This window comes from Scyliorhinus canicula, chromosome 5 (genome assembly GCF_902713615.1).
Source record: "Scyliorhinus canicula chromosome 5, sScyCan1.1, whole genome shotgun sequence".
Classification (NCBI taxonomy): Eukaryota; Metazoa; Chordata; class Chondrichthyes; order Carcharhiniformes; family Scyliorhinidae; genus Scyliorhinus; species Scyliorhinus canicula.
The window spans coordinates 65,153,933-65,171,817 of NC_052150.1; positions in this window are offsets into that span (position 1 = coordinate 65,153,933).

A 17,885-nucleotide genomic window follows, 5' to 3' on the forward strand; every position below is an offset into this window, starting at 1 on the left:
AGCGGTGCCAATCCCATCGGCACCGGTGGCAAGAAATCTCATGGGCGTGTTTTAACGGAAACATTTCTTTTTTTTAGACATTTAGAGTTTTTTAGATTTTTTCCAATTAAGGAGCAATTTAGCATGGCCAATCCACCGACCTTGCACATCTTTGGGTTGTGGGGGCGAAACCCACGCAAACACAGGGAGAATGTGCAAACTCCATCCGGACATTGACCCAGAACCGGGATCGAACCTGGGACCTCGGTGCCATGAGGCAGCAGTGCTAACCACTGCACCACCGTGCTGCCTAACAGAAACATTTCGAAGTGTCATTTTGGGTGCCTTGGAGGAGTGTTTCCCGTCGGCCTTTTCGGCGAGATCCACACCGGTATTTACCCATACTTTGGGCTGGTTTCTCCGACATCAGGATGCTCCGTTTTGCCGGCATCCCAGGGGTTTCCCGACAGCGTGGGGCTGCCCACAATGGGAAACCCCGTTGACCAGCCGGTGAAACGGAGGATTCTGCCGGCGTGCTGAAGCAGAAATCTGGCGCGGCGGGACGGAGAATCCAGCCCTTTTGTTTAGGGGTGTTTCTCCCCAGTCTAGCCCACAGCTGAACTCGCCAGCTGCCATTTCAAAAGGATTGCCCAATCTCTAAGTGAGTTTGAGGGTCTCCCATACTCCCCACCCACAGGCAATGTCACCCCCGACACACACATGGACATTACCCCAACACTCCTAGTGAGGACACCACTTTTGGGCCCCCCTTTCAGGACCCCCAACCTTCACCCACCCAACCTTTAGGAGGCCCATTCATACAACGCACTTTACTCTCACACCCTTCATACCCCACTCATCCTCCTTTCATGAGCATAGCCCCCCTCAGGCCCTGGCCCTTGGCAGTGCCACCCAGGCACCTAAGCACTCTGCCACAGCCACCCTGGCACCCTGGAAGTGCCCCTGCAGGCCTGTCAGTGGCACCCAGGCATCTTGGCAATACCAGGCTGATGATGCCAAGGTGCCAGGGTGACAGTGTCAAGGTGCCTGGGTGCCAGAGGGAGGACCAGGGTGTCACCTGGCCCTTTCCCTGACCATCCAATGGTCTCCAATGGCCCGAGAGAACCTTAGGTGCCATTACACATGGGTGTTCATTCCCAGGCCTTGGGAGAATTGGGTGACGACATATTTAAGTGAACCGTTAAGTATGTATATCTGGATCTCGCCCAGTGAGGGCGCAACCCAGATCACGACGTCTCGCAAGATCCCGCAAGATCAAGCGAGGCTATCCGAGCATTGCGAGTCTCGCGAGAGGCTTCTTGTGAGATTTAATGGCCTTGATGCGTCACTGAGCCGAGCGCCACAAGGCCTTTCAATTGCATCAATGGAATATTGAGCCTCTTTGATTTTTTTTTTCTTTGACCATGTGAATCACGCCACGTTTATCACAGATGCCCGCTGATTCTCTCACCCCGAGGCAACTTAACCTTGTAATCAGTGTGACGATTCATATAAAAACCTCCCCAACACTTGTTCCAGATCCAGCTGCCGCGATAGCTGCCAGGAAGCCAGCACTGTGTTTCTCAGAGGGAGTCCTGACCAGACTCCTGGATAGAGTGCACTGGAGATGGGATGACCTCTATCCATGGTCATGCAAACATATTTCCAGGAAGGTCACCACTCCCACCTGGGTGGCAGTGACAGTGTTAGTCAGTGCCAGCTCCCTGCAGAAGAGGCCAGGGCAACAGTGCAGCAAGAAAATGAATGACTTTTTTCACAGGGCCACGAACATCAGCAACAGAGGATGACAGGACTTTTAGATCTCACTCCAGCTGGCCCTCTATCCAATGGAGGAGCACAGAGGCCCCGGGCACCCGAAGGGGAGAGGATCAGCAAAAGCACAGCCTGGCGCCCTCACCCAGGTGACCCTGGGGGTGTCCAACCCATCTGACATCACCCTCCCTGTTAGCGACGCACCTCAAGCCCTACACACTGAGGAAGGTAGCACTGTAACACCCGTGCTTCCCGAAAATGGGCACAGACCCTCAAGGTTCAGGCCCCACAGGGCATGCCTGCCAAGGTCATCTCAGGCAACAGGGTGTGGAAGGCAGAAGACTGCCTCAACCTGAGCTACAGACCCTGGGGATACACCGAGACGTAACAGGAATCATAGAATTTACAGTGAAAAAGGAGGCCATTCAGCCCATCGAGTCACCACCGGCCCTTCCCAAGCCCACACCTCCACCCTATCTCCGTAACCCAACCCAACCTTTCTGAACACTAAGGACAATTTATCATGGCCAATTCACCTAACCCACACATCTTTGGACAGTGGGAGGAAACCGGAGTACCCGGAGGAAACCCATGCAGACACGGGGAGAACATGCAGACTCCACACAGACAGTGATCCAAGCCGGGAATCAAACCTGGGACCCTGGAGCTGTGAAGCAACTGTGCTAACCACTGTGCTCCTGTGCTGGGAAGATGAGGAAAAGTAAGAAATTGCACCCACCTAATGGGCCCGGGTGAACATCGGCACTAGTTGAGATAGGTCATAAATGTAATATTGTAAATAAACATCATTTTGTTCACAGCAAATCCTCGACCATGTTATTTCATGACACAATGCTCGGCCAACCCTGACGCACACTTGGAGCTACATCCCTGTGCAGTGTGAGAATGGCAGCGCAATGTGTCGCCCACCTCCCATACTGATGCCTCAGTAAAGTCCCACCGCTGCTGGTACCATCCACTGCCACCCCAACCCCCTACCACCCCCCCCCCCCACCCCCTCCCACCATCCCCCACTCAGCATCAATACTCAGGCCTCTCATTTCTGTCACTCTTCGTCAGTGATGAGGAGGCCATGGATTGACAAAAGCTGCCAACCTCAGATGTTAGTTGGAGGAAAACACCAAACCCTAGACCTCAGAGGGGGCTTCAACAAGTGAGAGGTCATCCAACATCTCTGACAACACAATAAGCCTATTTCTGTTCATTCACAGATGCCTTCACCTCTCTGTCAGGCAGGTGCTCCTGGAATAGCGATGAGCCCAGCCTCACCCTCCTCTGCAGGGTGCTGGTCCTGGCCACATGCAGCAGTACGTCAATGTCTCTTCTGCTGCGTGATCATTATGAGTACAACAGCCAACTCAACTGGCTCCCTGATTCTTCAGAGTCATGCACTGGAAAGAGAGCACCACATTGAGCACTGAGGATTCCTGACAGGGCCTCGACCCTCAGCCCTCCACACCTCTGGGACTTAACCTCAGTGCGCTTCCCCCTTACTGAGTGCCTCTCTCGCTAGGCTTGGGGGGGGGGGGGGAGTGGGGGTGGGGGGGAGGGGGGGAGTGGGGGGAGGGGGAGCAGGGTTGGGGATGGGGAGCAGGAGTGGGTGTTGGGGGTATGGGTGGGGGGGGGAAGTGGGGGTGGGGGTTGGCGGGGATGGCGTAGCGGCGATGGTCATCAGTGTCTCCGACATCGCTATGAATCGACACTACCCTGACATCAAACAGCTCAAGGAGCTGATGTTACACCAGGATACCTAATCTGGACCAGACAGGTTCATACTGTGAATTCATCAATCATTTAATAAACAAGCAGCATAAAGCTGCAAAATGGGCCCTGTGCCTTCATTCCCCAAAGGACAGGCACCCAACTTACATGTCAGTCATTTGAAGAATTTCTGCTACTGCAGTATCTGGAAGTACTGTCGAGTGTTTCTGGAAGTGTTGGGATGAGATCCTTGATTTTGAAAGAGACTGTGACTGCCTCCTGATGGGGAGAACAGAGGGGCATCTGTTCTCGCTACGCAAAAACCTCAACAGACATGAGGACTGCAGCTGCACTGCTTCTGGTTCTTCATGATGGCAAGATGGAGCAGGGGCTGGGGAGGGGGCAATCTCTGTGCAAAGTCATATGCCAAATTGAAGCTTGACCTCTCCATGCTCTTTGACAATAATATGAGGTTATCTGGAATTCCAGCATCTGGGTGTGTATTGTAGCCATCTCAGATGGCCACCTGCAAAGGACCATGGGAATTATGGCCAACCCAGGACTCAGACACACTCAGAGCTTGTGTGTGTATTTGCAACACAGATAGCTAGACACGATCGAAACCCCTGCTCGTTTGCATTCTAATGGCCCATTTCCCCAGAACAAAAGGACTGTACTCAGGTAACCGATACCGATGCAGACTAACCGGTGCCACTCCCTTTGCTAAGAAAGCTCAAACAGCCAAGGTCAGTGACCGCTCAGGACACGCCCAGCCATCAAGGCACCCGCCCCTTTATTGGCCAAAATTGAAGGCAGTGATTGAAGCCTGCCGAATTATTGGGTCCAAAGCTAAGGACCACCCCAAAGAGCGCAAAATCCCAGAGGGATAAAAAGAGACACAGCCATGTGTTCGGTCCCTCTTGGCCCCGACCGACGCCTAAAACCAAGTGTAGCATTACGACCAGAAGACAAGTTCAAGACCAACGATCGCTACCAGACAGATGAGCCCAGCAGAAACCAAGCCACTTCTTCTACCCAGCCACGCAAGATCCGTACAAAGGCCTTGTCCATCTGCATAGAGCCGGTTGCCCTGAAGCTAAGTATAGGCTATTGTAGTTGTTAGGTGTAGTTTAACTTGTAGTGTTAAGGTGTTGCATGTCGAAGTGATCCTTGTGTGTAAATAAACCATCTTTGAACTCGAACTGACTAACTGGTTGTTTGGTCTTTGATCAATATCCAGTAAAGCCTTGTGGTGGTATCATTTGATACCTGGTGACTCTGAAACACAATATTATCATTAATAACTGCCATATGTGGTTAATTTGGCAACATTATTGGTGATGCTGGTGGGATAGTATTCCACTCATTAAAAAGAGTAACGTTATTGGTGTCTCTGGTGCCGATTGGCAACATTTTTGGTGACATCTAACGGGACTCGACCAAGAAGTGATTTTGTCACTCTGAGAGAATCCACAAAACTTTGCATTAGAAATCCAATTAAGAAAAAGTGAAAGAAACCACAAGTGTAAGGCCCGTATCGATCAAATCACCAAGATTCGGAAGTGTGTACTAACCTGCATGCATACTAACAGGGATATCAGATAAACACGTTAGATTTTGCATAAAACTAACGGGAGTATTGTGAACCGGAAAATAGCCTAAGCCATACCCGCTGTTTGAATCACCGCATAATTCCCCCTGTCCCAAATTGTCGGTAGGAAAAGGAAAGATAGAAGCAGAGCAAAAGAGAACTTACAGATAGGAAAACAGACAACTTAACGGTCGGAAAAAGAGATAATAGTAGCAATGGCCACAAAAACGATGGAACGCCAAATAAACCCGCAGGAATCCGAGGTTGCAGTGACCAACAGAGCAGAGCAGTGCCCCATATGGGAAAAGGAATTGAGGAAGTATTTGAAGGGGAAAGGATGGCCCCTTTGGTCCAAGTTTTGTTCAAATGGTGAGTCAGGTCCAGGAAGCATAGGACAAACCTGGTGGGACAACCAAACTGAGATATGTAAGAAAAACGCAGCGAAAGTTTGAAAGCCGATGGCAATAGTGTCCTGTTTGGCACAGTTGCGAGGCACAGAGGAGGTTGTGAGGACGCTCCGCAGACAGCTAGTTGAGAAAGAGGAGACAAATGAGGGAACCTACAGTGAATGTGAAAAGATTAATGAGCAACTCTGGGAACAGTTGGCAGCTAAAGATAAAAAGATGGCTGATGTCAAACGGGCACACCAATCTTGTTTAGTTCACCTTAGCAGCTTTCAGACTCAGTACGATAAAGCCTCCCAAGATACACAGCGCGCAATTTTGGTATGAGAACAGACAGAACAGCAGGTAGCACAGTTAACAAGACAATGCACAGATTTAAAGGCAGCTTTACGAGCACTCCATAGCTCCACTACAGAACAAGTAGATCACGCAAAATGTAGACGACAAATAGAGAAGTTGCAGTCACTGCTGTCAGTGCAAAATGGATTCAGAGATACCTTTCGACAACATTTAGATGAGGAGAATGGCCCCAATTGGCAAGAACTAAATGAAACCACCCATAGATATGTGGAGGATACCGAAAATCACAATAGAGCCCCCCAGGCCCCGAAAAGGAAAGCACCCGCACCACCGACTGCACAGGCAGCACACACCCCCACGAATCTAGTCACCACACAGCGCAAGTCATCGGATCGGGAGGAGCCCAATTGCGTTTACACCACCCCACTAACCATCACCCAATTGAGAGATGCCTGCGCCAAAATTGAACCATTCGAACCCACCGCAGACCCACATAATTTATTTGAGAGAGTACGACAGCAAAAGGTTATGTACGGTCTAGACGAAAGGGAGGAAGTTAAGCTTATTGCCATGAGCCTTGACCCGTCCGTTAGCTCAGCTTTACCAGAACACCAGAATGTAGGAGGAGGAAGTCTACAAGAAATGAAAACGGCTATTTTAGAAGCAATTGGGTACAACAAGGGAGACCCAGTAGAAGGTTTGAACCGTTGTCGGCAAAAGAGGGGAGAGCATCCAACTACATTTGCAGGTCATCTTTGGATCTATTTTAAAGCAGTATTTGGGGATTTGAACCACGCACACTTAGATAATGACAACACAACTAAATGGGCCCGCACTTTAGTCTTGCATGCCACAGAAGCAGGCCAAAAGGCTTGTGTGAATTACGACCCCGCAGATGCCACACATAATGAAGTTAGGGTTTTAAAACGACTCTCCAGAGCTTGGGAACAATCCCTACAAAGGAAAGCAGATCAGGAAAAGGCAGAGGCAAATACACACCCAGTCAGGACTAATCAGGTCCCAGCATGGGTAAAGGAGGGCAGACATGAAGGACAGCACCCCAGAGCACAGGCACCATGAGGTTGCTATAATTGTGGACACTTGTGATATTATGCCCGCAAATGCAGACAAAACCCCCTGAACTAGCAACGGCACCAGCAACCGACCGCCTCACCTAGGAACAATGTTAGGCCCATACATAGCATTAGCGCTCGAACAGATAATGCAGTGATCAACACCACAGATTGACAGTGTTCGGACTCCCCAACTTGGGTCTGCGACACATTCTGGGACAAATCAGGCAGACCAGTAGTCACAGGCACAGTCCAGGGACATCCTGTAGTGTTCCTTTGGGACAGGAGCATCCTGCACCACTTTAAACTCCTCAACAATGTTTTAGCGCGACAAATGGCCCACCACAGACACCATCACCCTTAGTGGATTTACAGGACATGAACAGCAGGGATACATTACAGCCCCCGTAGATATTCAGTTTTAGTCGACTTGCCCCAAACAGCCAGGCACATTCTAGGAATTGACTTTATGAGCTCCCACAACATTTCCTTTGACCCCGTGAATAAGTGTGTATGGAAAATGGCCAAAAGAGCGAGAATCCCTGCCACGCTCACAGTAGGGGACTACAAACATAGGAATTGATCAGTAGGAGACTATTGGTTTGATCTGCAAACAATTAGTACAGACCAGACAATTAGAGAGGTCCTCAGAAAACAGAAAGCAGCCTTTGCGCAACACAAATACGATTGTGGGAAGATCCCAGGCATGGTCACAATTTCAGGTCCCGATCCCAAGCCCCAGAAGCAATATGGTTTCCCACAGGAAGCCGAAGTGAGATCTCAAAAGTCATCAATAGCTTACTAGATCAAGGAGTAATTTGGCCCGTAGCCTCAACAAACAATGCCCCAATTTGGCCCGTAAAGAAACCCGACGGTTCATGGAGATTAACCATTGACTACCGAGAGCTCAACGAGGTCACCCCATTAGCAGCCCCCACCGTTGCCATGGGTCAATGCTCAAACAGGGAGTATAAGCAAAGTACTTTAAGTGCTGGACATTAGCAATGGCTTCTGGCCCATTCCCTTAGATAAGGCCTGTCAATATAAGTTCGCGTTCACATTTCAAGATCAGCAGTATACATGGACATGCCTCCCACAGGATTTCCACAACATCCCTCTACATTTTTCATCGACAATTGGCCAACGGACTTTCCAAATTTCCCCGCCCCGAATGCCTTATTCAGTATGTGGACGACTTACTCCTGCAGACGGACACAAAGGAAGAGCATGTAAAGCTTCTTTCAGAATTGCTAGGTCTCTTACAATCAATTGGATGCAAGGTTAACCCGAAAAAAGCCCAGATCGTAAAAGAAAAGGTCCTTTATTTAGGCAGCATTATCACCCATGGGAAGAGAGAGATCGAACAGAAGTGAATTGAGTCAATAGTTAAATTGCCCCTGCCCCACAATATCACTGCACTTCGGTCATTCTTAGGATTAGTTGGATATTGTAGGAACCATATAGATGGTTTTGCCACAATAGCAGCCTCACTCTCAGAGCCCCTTAAAAAGAAGGCCCCATGGGAATGGCCTCCACAGCACATAGATGCCATTGAAGAATTAAAACGCGCCCTAGGCACAGCCCCTGCTTTGCAAGTTCCAGATCCACACTCTCCCTACACCATAGAAATAGCGACCACTGACCGAAGCCAATCAGCAGTACTCCTACAGGAAAGACATGACTGATGAGGACCCGTAGCTTATGCCTCACAAATTTTGGATCCTGTAGAGCAAGGATTTTCAGCCTTCAAATGTCACTTGCTCGCAGTCTTTTGGGCAGTGTAGTATTTTGCATATGTCACAGGCCTTAACCCGGTAATGATTTTAACCAAGCACACCCCAACACAGCTATTGTTAGATGGTAGGTTAAAGGACGGTTCAGTCAGCAAGATTAGAGCAGCTCGCTGGACACTGTTGACATTTTTAGCAGTCAACCTTCAGTATGCAGGAACCCCGCATGAGTGACAGATCATTGCAGTCAAACACCACACAGAACCCTTTATTCCGAAGTCACTACACATATGAGCAGGCAAGAGAACACAGAATCATGAAAAAGCGGTCCAACAAGTCACGGAAAATATTAAAGCAGACAGCTCGCTGCAGCTGTCCGACCAGGTGCTAGAAGGAAGCAAAGTAAAGCCTGCTTTGGTAAAACAGTCCACCCCGTAGAGTACACAGTCGGTCAGCAAGTGATGGTTTCCCTGCACAATCCAAGTTCATTCCTCTCTGCTAAATTTGCAAGACACTACTCCATTTCAGACAAAGTGAGCCCCTCTGTGTACAAGATAACGTACCCCAATGGTAAAACTGGTTGGTTCCACATCAACCAGCTCAAAGTCTATGGAACCCAATGTAGCCATTCCCACTACATCTCCCTGCCAATACAGACGATTTCGCCCCGTCCATCGACAAACTAGTCCAACCCTCCCCCAGCCTTGACAGCACATTCACGCCCACAGACCCGACCTTGTCTCCGCCCACAAGTACGACTTTCCACCTTGAGCTTGATTCAGACGATAGCACCCGCCTCCCCGAATTGACCTTGATTACTGACCACTGGTACAACCTCCCCAGCTCCAGTCACTCCAGCCCCTGGAACCATGACCAGGACATGTTTGGCCCCCAATATCGCCTTCCACAGCCAGAACCACCGTCACCACCCGGCCACAGCAATCTGCCCTTCGCTGCCACTGCCCCTACGCCTCATGACAAATGAACCACTTTTTGGAACCGTGACAACTTTTGCAGACTGGTAGGACATGACGATTCGGATTCCACGACGGCCCACGTGGCCATGGCACAAAAACGGCAGACACGAGTCTAGCAACCGGGAGGTGGTGACGATTCCGAGTCTGACTCCCGTTACGGTTACCCTTTTACAACGCTTTTCGATACAGAACCCTGAGGTGTCCAGATGATGAGAAAAAGCAGCCGGATAAGAATTACGGTGTCCTACTTACTGATGGAGCCTGCCCGCTTTTTATTTCGTCCTTTCTTTCTCATTGCGACATGGTTTTAATTAATGTCGTCCAGACACAAAATTTCTTGATAGTTTACTCTTCCAATCTCACATATTTTACAAATCCTTTCTGCTCGTTCAGTCACCCAGGTAGGCATCAACAGCACTAAACCCCGCCCTACATGAGGACCCCAAATGCATCCAGTCAGTTAAGCTCGGGTCATGGAGCAACGGCACTGATCACCGCCCAGGGATTCCACCCATTCTTGCCCTCATTCACACACGCACCTCATGTTCCCGTCACTTTGGGTACTCTGGAATGGTTCTTTACACTTTTCACTGTCTTTGGCAGGTCTTAGTTTTCCCTTCTCTGCTCTTAGTGTGGTTTAAAGAATGCCCTTTTCCAGTCTGTACACTTCACTCTTTACCTTCTGCGACTCTTTGGTCGCTTCCCCACCTGCTATTTACATGTTTAACACACTTGGTTGCCGCATATATGCTGCTATACGCGAACTACTTCTGGAACCTGGGACGAAGAAACTTTATAAAACCGGCTACCCTAAAATTCAGCTAGTTAAGAATGAGCCTCAATCATCAATGGTTATAGTAAAGAAAAGACTGGATGGTGAAACTGTCCGCCCACTCCCCACATTGACCACAAGCTGCGAGATTCTCTGCACTTAAAAGGAAATTTTTTTTGCATGTCTTATCTCAAAGAAAAAGGTTATTTAAAAAAAAAATGAGGGAGTCACACATGGTGACGATTCTAATGGATAATTGAAGTTAAGGAGAGAAAGACAAACAAAACAAGATGTTAACCAATGATAATAACATATATTATGCTTGCACCCCCAGGAATATATGAAGAACGAAGAACAGAAGACAAGATGAAGACAGGATTTTATGACCTCCATTGTGATCATCGCTGGACTCCTACAACTGCGCACGTTACAAGTTTCTGTACCCCACACCACACCAGCCCCGAACATGACCACACAACATGATACCCCTAGCCCGGACACCACACCACACATAGAGAGAAACATTGATACCCCCACTTGGTGCGAAAACATTGTTAAAATGGTATTCCCTTTCATATACAGTTGAGGCCCTTCTGGTGATAGCGATAATCTGGAGTGTCAACCAGACACACTTAGACTCCGCAAATGGTGAAAAAGAGCTTCCCCCTCCCCGATATATACACTCCGAGCCCCCTTCTTCGGAATTCACCCAACCCAACAAACAATGTAACCACCGATAAAAATAAAGATTGTACACCTCTGTAACGTTGATAAGTTAAGTAGAAATGTGATGCTGCCGTTGGTTTAAAAATTTTGTATTGTACATAAGTTCCTTTTTATATTTGCCAGCAGCATGAGAGTAGCTTAGATAGTGACAGTCAGATATTCCCTTGTGCGAATAAATTCAATGTGTCATAGTTGAATGTTTTCTAGTGACCGCTTAGAGATTATGAATGTACGATGTGTTAATAAAACTTAGGTAAATGCTCCAAAACATAGGACAAAGTAGCGTAGAACCTATGCTTGACAAGGGTAACCGGCACACCAAAGACAATAAGGGATCAGCAGTGTGATCCACCACGCTTCGCGTTCAGGATCAAGAGGGCGGGATGTAGCCATCTCAGATGACCACCCGCAAAGGACCATGGGAATTATGGCCAACCCATGACTCAGACACACTCAGAGCTTGTGTGTGTATTTTCAACCCAGATAGCTAGACACAATCGAAACCCCCGCTCATTTGCATTCTAATGGCCCATTTCCCCAGAACAAAAGGACTGCACTCAGGTAACCGATACAGATGCAGACTAACTGGCGCCACTCCCTTTGCTAAGAAAGCCTAAACAGTGAAGGTCAATGACCGCTCAGGACACGCCCAGCCATCAAGGTACCCGCCCCTTTATCGGCCAAAATCGAAGGCAGTGATCGAAGCCTGTCGAATTATTGAGTCCAAAGCTAAGGACTGCCCCAATGAGCGCAAAATTCCAGAGGGATAAAAAGAGACACAGCCATGTTTGGTCTCTCTTGGCCCCGGCCTACGCCTAAAACAAGTTCAAGACCAACAATCGCTACCAGACGGATGAGCCCAGCAGAAACAAAGCCACTTCTACCCAGCCACGCAAGTTTCAAACAAAGGTCTTGTTCATCTGCAATGAGCCGGTTGCCCTGAAGTTAAGTATAGGTTATTCTCGTTGTTAGGTGTAGTTTAACTTGTAGTGTTTTATATTGCATGTCGAAGTAATCCTTGTGTGTAAATACACTGGGCGAAATTCTCCGCCCCCCACGGCGGGTGGGAGAATAGCGGGAGGGCCTTCCCGACTTTTTTGACGCCCTCCTGCTATTCTCCCCCCCCCCCCCCGCCGAAATCCCGACACGAATCGCTGCCGCCGTTTTTTTACGGCCGGCAGCGATTCTCAGCTGTTAGAAGGGCCGAAGTCCCAGCCCTTTACGACCTTTTTACGAACGGCAAACACACCTGGTCCTGCCGTTCGTAAAAACGTCGTGACAAACTCGCAAAAAATAACCATGGCACCGATTGGCACGGCAGTACCACGGCCGTGCCAAGGGTGCCATGGGCCCGCGATCGGTGGGCACCGATCGCGGGCAGCGGGCCCGATGCCCGCGCACTATTTGTCCTTCCGCCGCCCCGCAGTATCAATACGCGGGGCGGCTGAGGGGCAACCCGGCCCGCGCATGCGCGGGTTTCGCGCAAAAACGCGATGACGTCACCCGCGCATGCGCGGGTGGAGTCTTCCCACCTGCGCATGCGCGGCTGACGTCATATGACGCGTCAGCCGGCGCTAACTCCGGCAAGCGGGCTTAACGATTTTCGTTAAGCCCGACTTGTCGGAGCCTCCGACGTCGGGCTGCTAGCCCCGACGGGGGACCAGAATCGGTCCCCCGTCGGGAAGGGGCGCGCTGCCGTAAAACCCGCCCGGGTTTTACGGCAGTTTTACGATTTCTCCCGTTTTGGGAGAATCTCGCCCACTATCTTTGAACTTGAACTGACTAACTGGTTGTTTGGTCTTTGATTGATATCCGGTAAAGCCTTGTGGTAATATAATTTGATACCTGGCACCTCTGAAAAGCAATATTATCATTAATAACTGCCATATCTAGTTAATTTGGCAACATTATTGGTGACCCTTGTGGGATAGTATTGCACTCATTAAAAACAGCAACATTATTGGTGTCTCCGGTGCCGATTGGCAACAGTATGTCCCTCAGTGCTCTCCTTTTTCCATGGTGAGGTTCTTACTTGAGTCCCCTGCAACAGTACTTATCTGCCACCATGCTCTCTGGTGATTTGGCAAACAAACCATTCTTTCCCGCTGGTTTGGCTGCAGACCACGCATGCCCAGATGACTTAATCACGTACTGATGCAACCTCTGTACTTGATTCCAAGGTACATGCAGTGATATTATCTATGTTGGAGGCTGCAAGTGTCAAACCAAGTAACCGGGCCTCTTCATCAGCACTGTGCTTGCTTTCTCCTTGGGGTACTCTGCCTGGTCAGGCAACACATCTTGTGGATCTGAAAGCAAGATATCTAAAGGAGAATATCGGTGTGAGGGAATAACAGCGGCAAGCAAGCCATTGGTCAAATATGTTTATGTCATTTTTTTTTAAAATTTAGAGTACCAATTATTTTTTCCAATTAAGGGGCAATTTAGCGTGGCCAATCCGCCTACCCTGCGCATCTTTGGGTTGTGGGGGTTAAACCCACGCAGACATGGTAGAATGTGCAAACTTCACACGGACAGTGACCCAGGGCCAGGATTCGAACCCAGGTCCTCAGCGCCGTAGGCAGCAATGCTAACCACTGTGCCACTGTGCTGCCCATGGTTATGTCATTAACAGCTTTTTTTCTTTTCTCCCTTCTATTGTGCACCACCTTGTCCTACAAGTGAGAGTGTAAAATGTAACTGATTATCTCGTACTGTGTTTGTGAGATATTCATGCAATGTTGAATAACTAGACGAATGTGAGGCAACAAGAGGTGGCTATCAAGCTGGGAGCATTGATACGTGTGTTAAGCACTTGTCCTGAGTGTGTGGAATGCCAATGGATCAGTGATGGAGTGGGGGGCAGGTGCATTGATAGTGGAGAACCTGGTGCTATGGAAGTTTGTTAAATCAAGTGAAGTTTTTGGGGATTCCAGTGATGCAGGCAAGCATCTCCTCTGTAGTGCTCAGGAGGTGCAAACATCACTGTCCCTACTGGCTTCTTCCTATTGCACATCAGCACATTCTTCAAGAGAAAGAGGGGAGATTGTCAGTGATTGTGTTCCAGATGTTTGGGTGATAAACATGGTACAGCTCAATAGTCGGAGATTTGTGAAGGCAGCGAGAGGATGGGTGGCACAGCTGGCATTATTGGAAGGTGGGTGAGGGTGACGTGTGGTATCTGGATGTTACAGATCTGAGTGCCAGGGACTGCTGCTGGGTGAGTGATGGGGTTGTTGTGTACTCAGCAGCATAAGATGCTTGAATTATGGCAGGTAGGATTCGTTTTGTGAAGATGAATTCACTGACCTTAACAATCCACATAACCTCATTAGGCTTCCTGTGACACTGTTGCCAGCTGCTCAGGACTAGAGTCTTCCTGGCCACCTGGTCCCACCCTTCTGAAAATTGTCCTTGAGGACATATGGAACCATGGCCTCTCTCGTACGGCCCACCTAAACAACGAATACCTCTGTCACTATATCCATCACCCTGGAAGCCTTTGTACTTATGTTCCATTTTTGGTCTTTTAAATTGCAGCAAATTTCTTCAGTGCAACTTCTCTTGAAGGACAGAGTGCTGATTGTGCCATGCGATCAAAGAACCATGCAGTTCAGGCCCTGTGGCGCACAGAGGCAGCTGGCAGACAGGAATCGTCACGACCACGCCACTATCAGATAAATGAGGTGAGAGCACTACGGTTATGTGCTGCTCACTCCCAATGGAACAGGTGTGGATAGTTTGCGGTCATGAACCACACATCCAAAAAACAGCAAATTAATATTAGCCCAAAATATCCATCCTGGATAAGGACCAGACTGCTCCTTTCTGAATGGTGCTGAGACTCACAGGAAACTGAAAAATTGGTACTGTGTAAAGCACCATCCAAATCGGTACTGCGGCTTACAATTTCCAGGCAACAGCTCCCCGCAAATGTTGTTTTTTGCGTGGGGTGCACATGGACATGAAACCAGTCCTCATCAATGGTGGAAAAAAATGGTCAAGATTATTTTATGGGATGCCATTGATGTTCACTTAAGGACTGTCGGGGTTATACTATAGAGGATGGTAGCACAGTGCTACTGTTTCTGGGCTAGTAATCCGGAGGCCTGGACTAATATTTCAGTGATATAGGTTCACATCCCACCATGGCAACTGGGAGAATTTAAATTAAGTTAATTAATCTGGAATAAAATGTGATTCTCATGAATAATAATTATGAAACTTTTGAATTGTTGTGCAAACACATCACATTCACCACATGGGAGGAATTCTGTTGTCCTTACTTGGTCCTGCCTATATGTGACCCAAGAACATAATAATGTGGTTGACTCTTAAACGTCCTTTAAAATGGTTTAGGTATCTCACTATCGCCTCCTCAAGGGCAATTAGAGATGGGCAACAAGTGCTGGCCTTGCAGAAATGCTCATGTCCCAAGAATGAACAAAAAAAAGACTTGATTCAACCAAATGGGAGCAAAGTCCCGTAGTGAGCGCGTTTAGATGTGTGTCTTCCGGCGTTCATTTTGTATGAGGACCCTCAATGGGAAACATGAGGCCGAGGCTGTACATAGCCCCTTTTTGTACAATGAAGAGCTCTGCTCGCCAGAACTCCCCAGTGCAGCAAGAGATTGAAATACCATTTTTAAATGTTTGAGGCCCCCTAAGAGACCCCCCCACCAGCCCAAATGCACTAGGGGAGGATCCGTGCCACTTCTGTCTCTTGTGAGGCAATCCAATCACTCTAGTCGGTTGCAACCTTCTCCAGCTCCTTGATCGCCGCTTCCTGCATCCCCAGCCATCTTTCCATCCTCTCCAGCGCCACATGCAGGGTGCCCAGTGCCTCCGCTCTCGCTCCCTTCACTTTTGCCATAATTTCCATTTTAATGGAGAATCTCAGCTCTAACAAACAATCTCAGCTCTGTTTAAGTAAAGAGCTTCAAAGTGCACTCACAGTGAGCTTTGCGCACGAGCAGGTGGGGAGGCCAAATCTGGGTGAGGCACAGTGAAATTTTGACTTTGGAATCTGAAGCAATGTGGGAATTGAATTGGTAAGTCTTTCCCTTTTTTCTGTTTCATACATTTAGTAGACCAGTGAAAAGATTAATAAGGAGCTGCCCCATCCAGATAGCTGAGTGGCAGTTAACTGTCCATCACCTGAAGCCTGATTAGGAGTCAATAGGTGTTGTTTGTTTACTTTTGAATCTTAATTGTTGTGTGCGTCTTCTGAGTAATCTCAGACAATCCCAGCTCTATTTAAGTAAAGGGCTTCAATGCGCACTCACAATTAGCTTTGCACACGAGTCGAGGGAGAAGCCACATCTGGAGTGAGGCACAGACAGTGAGTTTTAAACTTGGGAATTTGAAGCAGACCAGGAGGAGGTGCTCTTTGCTTTTTCTCCTTGCTTTGTAACTTTTAAATATATAGAGACTGTTCTTATCCCGTTTCAGTTAATGCTACAAGGGAGAGAACTGATTGGTAAGTAGTGGGCAAGGTCAGTAAGGGCTATATATGATAGCGACAAGGACAAGGAAAGAAGGACCATATGGAATTGGATGTAATCTAATATCAGGCATCTTCCAAAGTTTTAATTCAAAAAGGTAAGTCATGGCAGGAAAACAAAAAGCATTGGCTTGCTCCTCTTGCTCCATGTGGGAGGCTGGGAACATTTCCAGTTCCCAGGGCCAGCATGTGTTCAGGAAGTCATAATATCCTTCATCTTCGTGGGTGCTTTGTTTAAGCCCTTGCTATTGATCACATTGGACTGATGTTTGAAAGAAGTCACATTTACCTTTCCTCGCACAAAGACCATGCATCTGAAGGCATTGTACTGTGGATTCTAAGTTACATAAATGTTCCTGTTCATTGGCACCAGTAATCAGTATATCATCAAGGTAACACTGTACCCCCTGTAGACTGCTAAGGATCTGGTCCATGGACCATTGTAATAAAGTAGGTGCTGATGTTAATCCAAAAGGTAATCTGTTAAAGCAGAATAGGCCTTTATGATGGTGAACAAGTGTTGAGATTCAAATCCAACATTCATTTATAGGTAGGCCTGCAATAGGTTGATCCTGCTGGACTTTGTTCCTCCTGCTCGGCAAGCAAACGAATCCTCAAACAATGGGAGCTGTTATTGACCTGGGCATAGAACTAGATAAATGGTCGTTTTGAAAATTCCGCAGATGCGAATAGTTCCATCCTGCTTCATCACAGGCACAATAGGAAGTGCCCAGTCACTGGTAGTTAGGGGCTCTAAGACTCCTGTATCCACAAGCCCCATTTGTTCAGATTCTAACAATGGGCGTATGGTGTAGTGTACTGCTCTAGCTTTGAAACTATTAGACCGGCAGTTTTGCTTGATTTTAATGACGCTTGTATTTGTTTCATGAACCCCGGTGTGTCCTCAAATACACTGCTGTATTTTTCTAAGACGGTCAATAAATCCTTCTTTGAATCAACTAAGCGGTTCACAGCAGTTCAGTTCAACTTTATCTTTTCTAGCCAAGAGCGGCTAAAGAGCAGTCAACCTCCTCGGACAACATGGAGTGGCAGGTCCGCAGTTTGCCCACTCAACTCTACTTTGACTGAGATGCATCTTCTTAGAGGCATTATTTCCTAGGTGTAGGTCCTCAGGATGACATCTGTTGGCTTTAATGGGAGGTGATTCAATTTTCATGGATAGTCTTAGGAATGAAAAAGATGGAGCTCTTTTGACCTCCAGTTTTCGGTTGCCCATTAGGTTTTGGAACTTTCCAGTTCTGCTGTGATTCACCTTGAAGTGAAAGTACTTGTAATTTCAATTCCTAATCACAATGATGTGCAGTGTTTTCTTTGT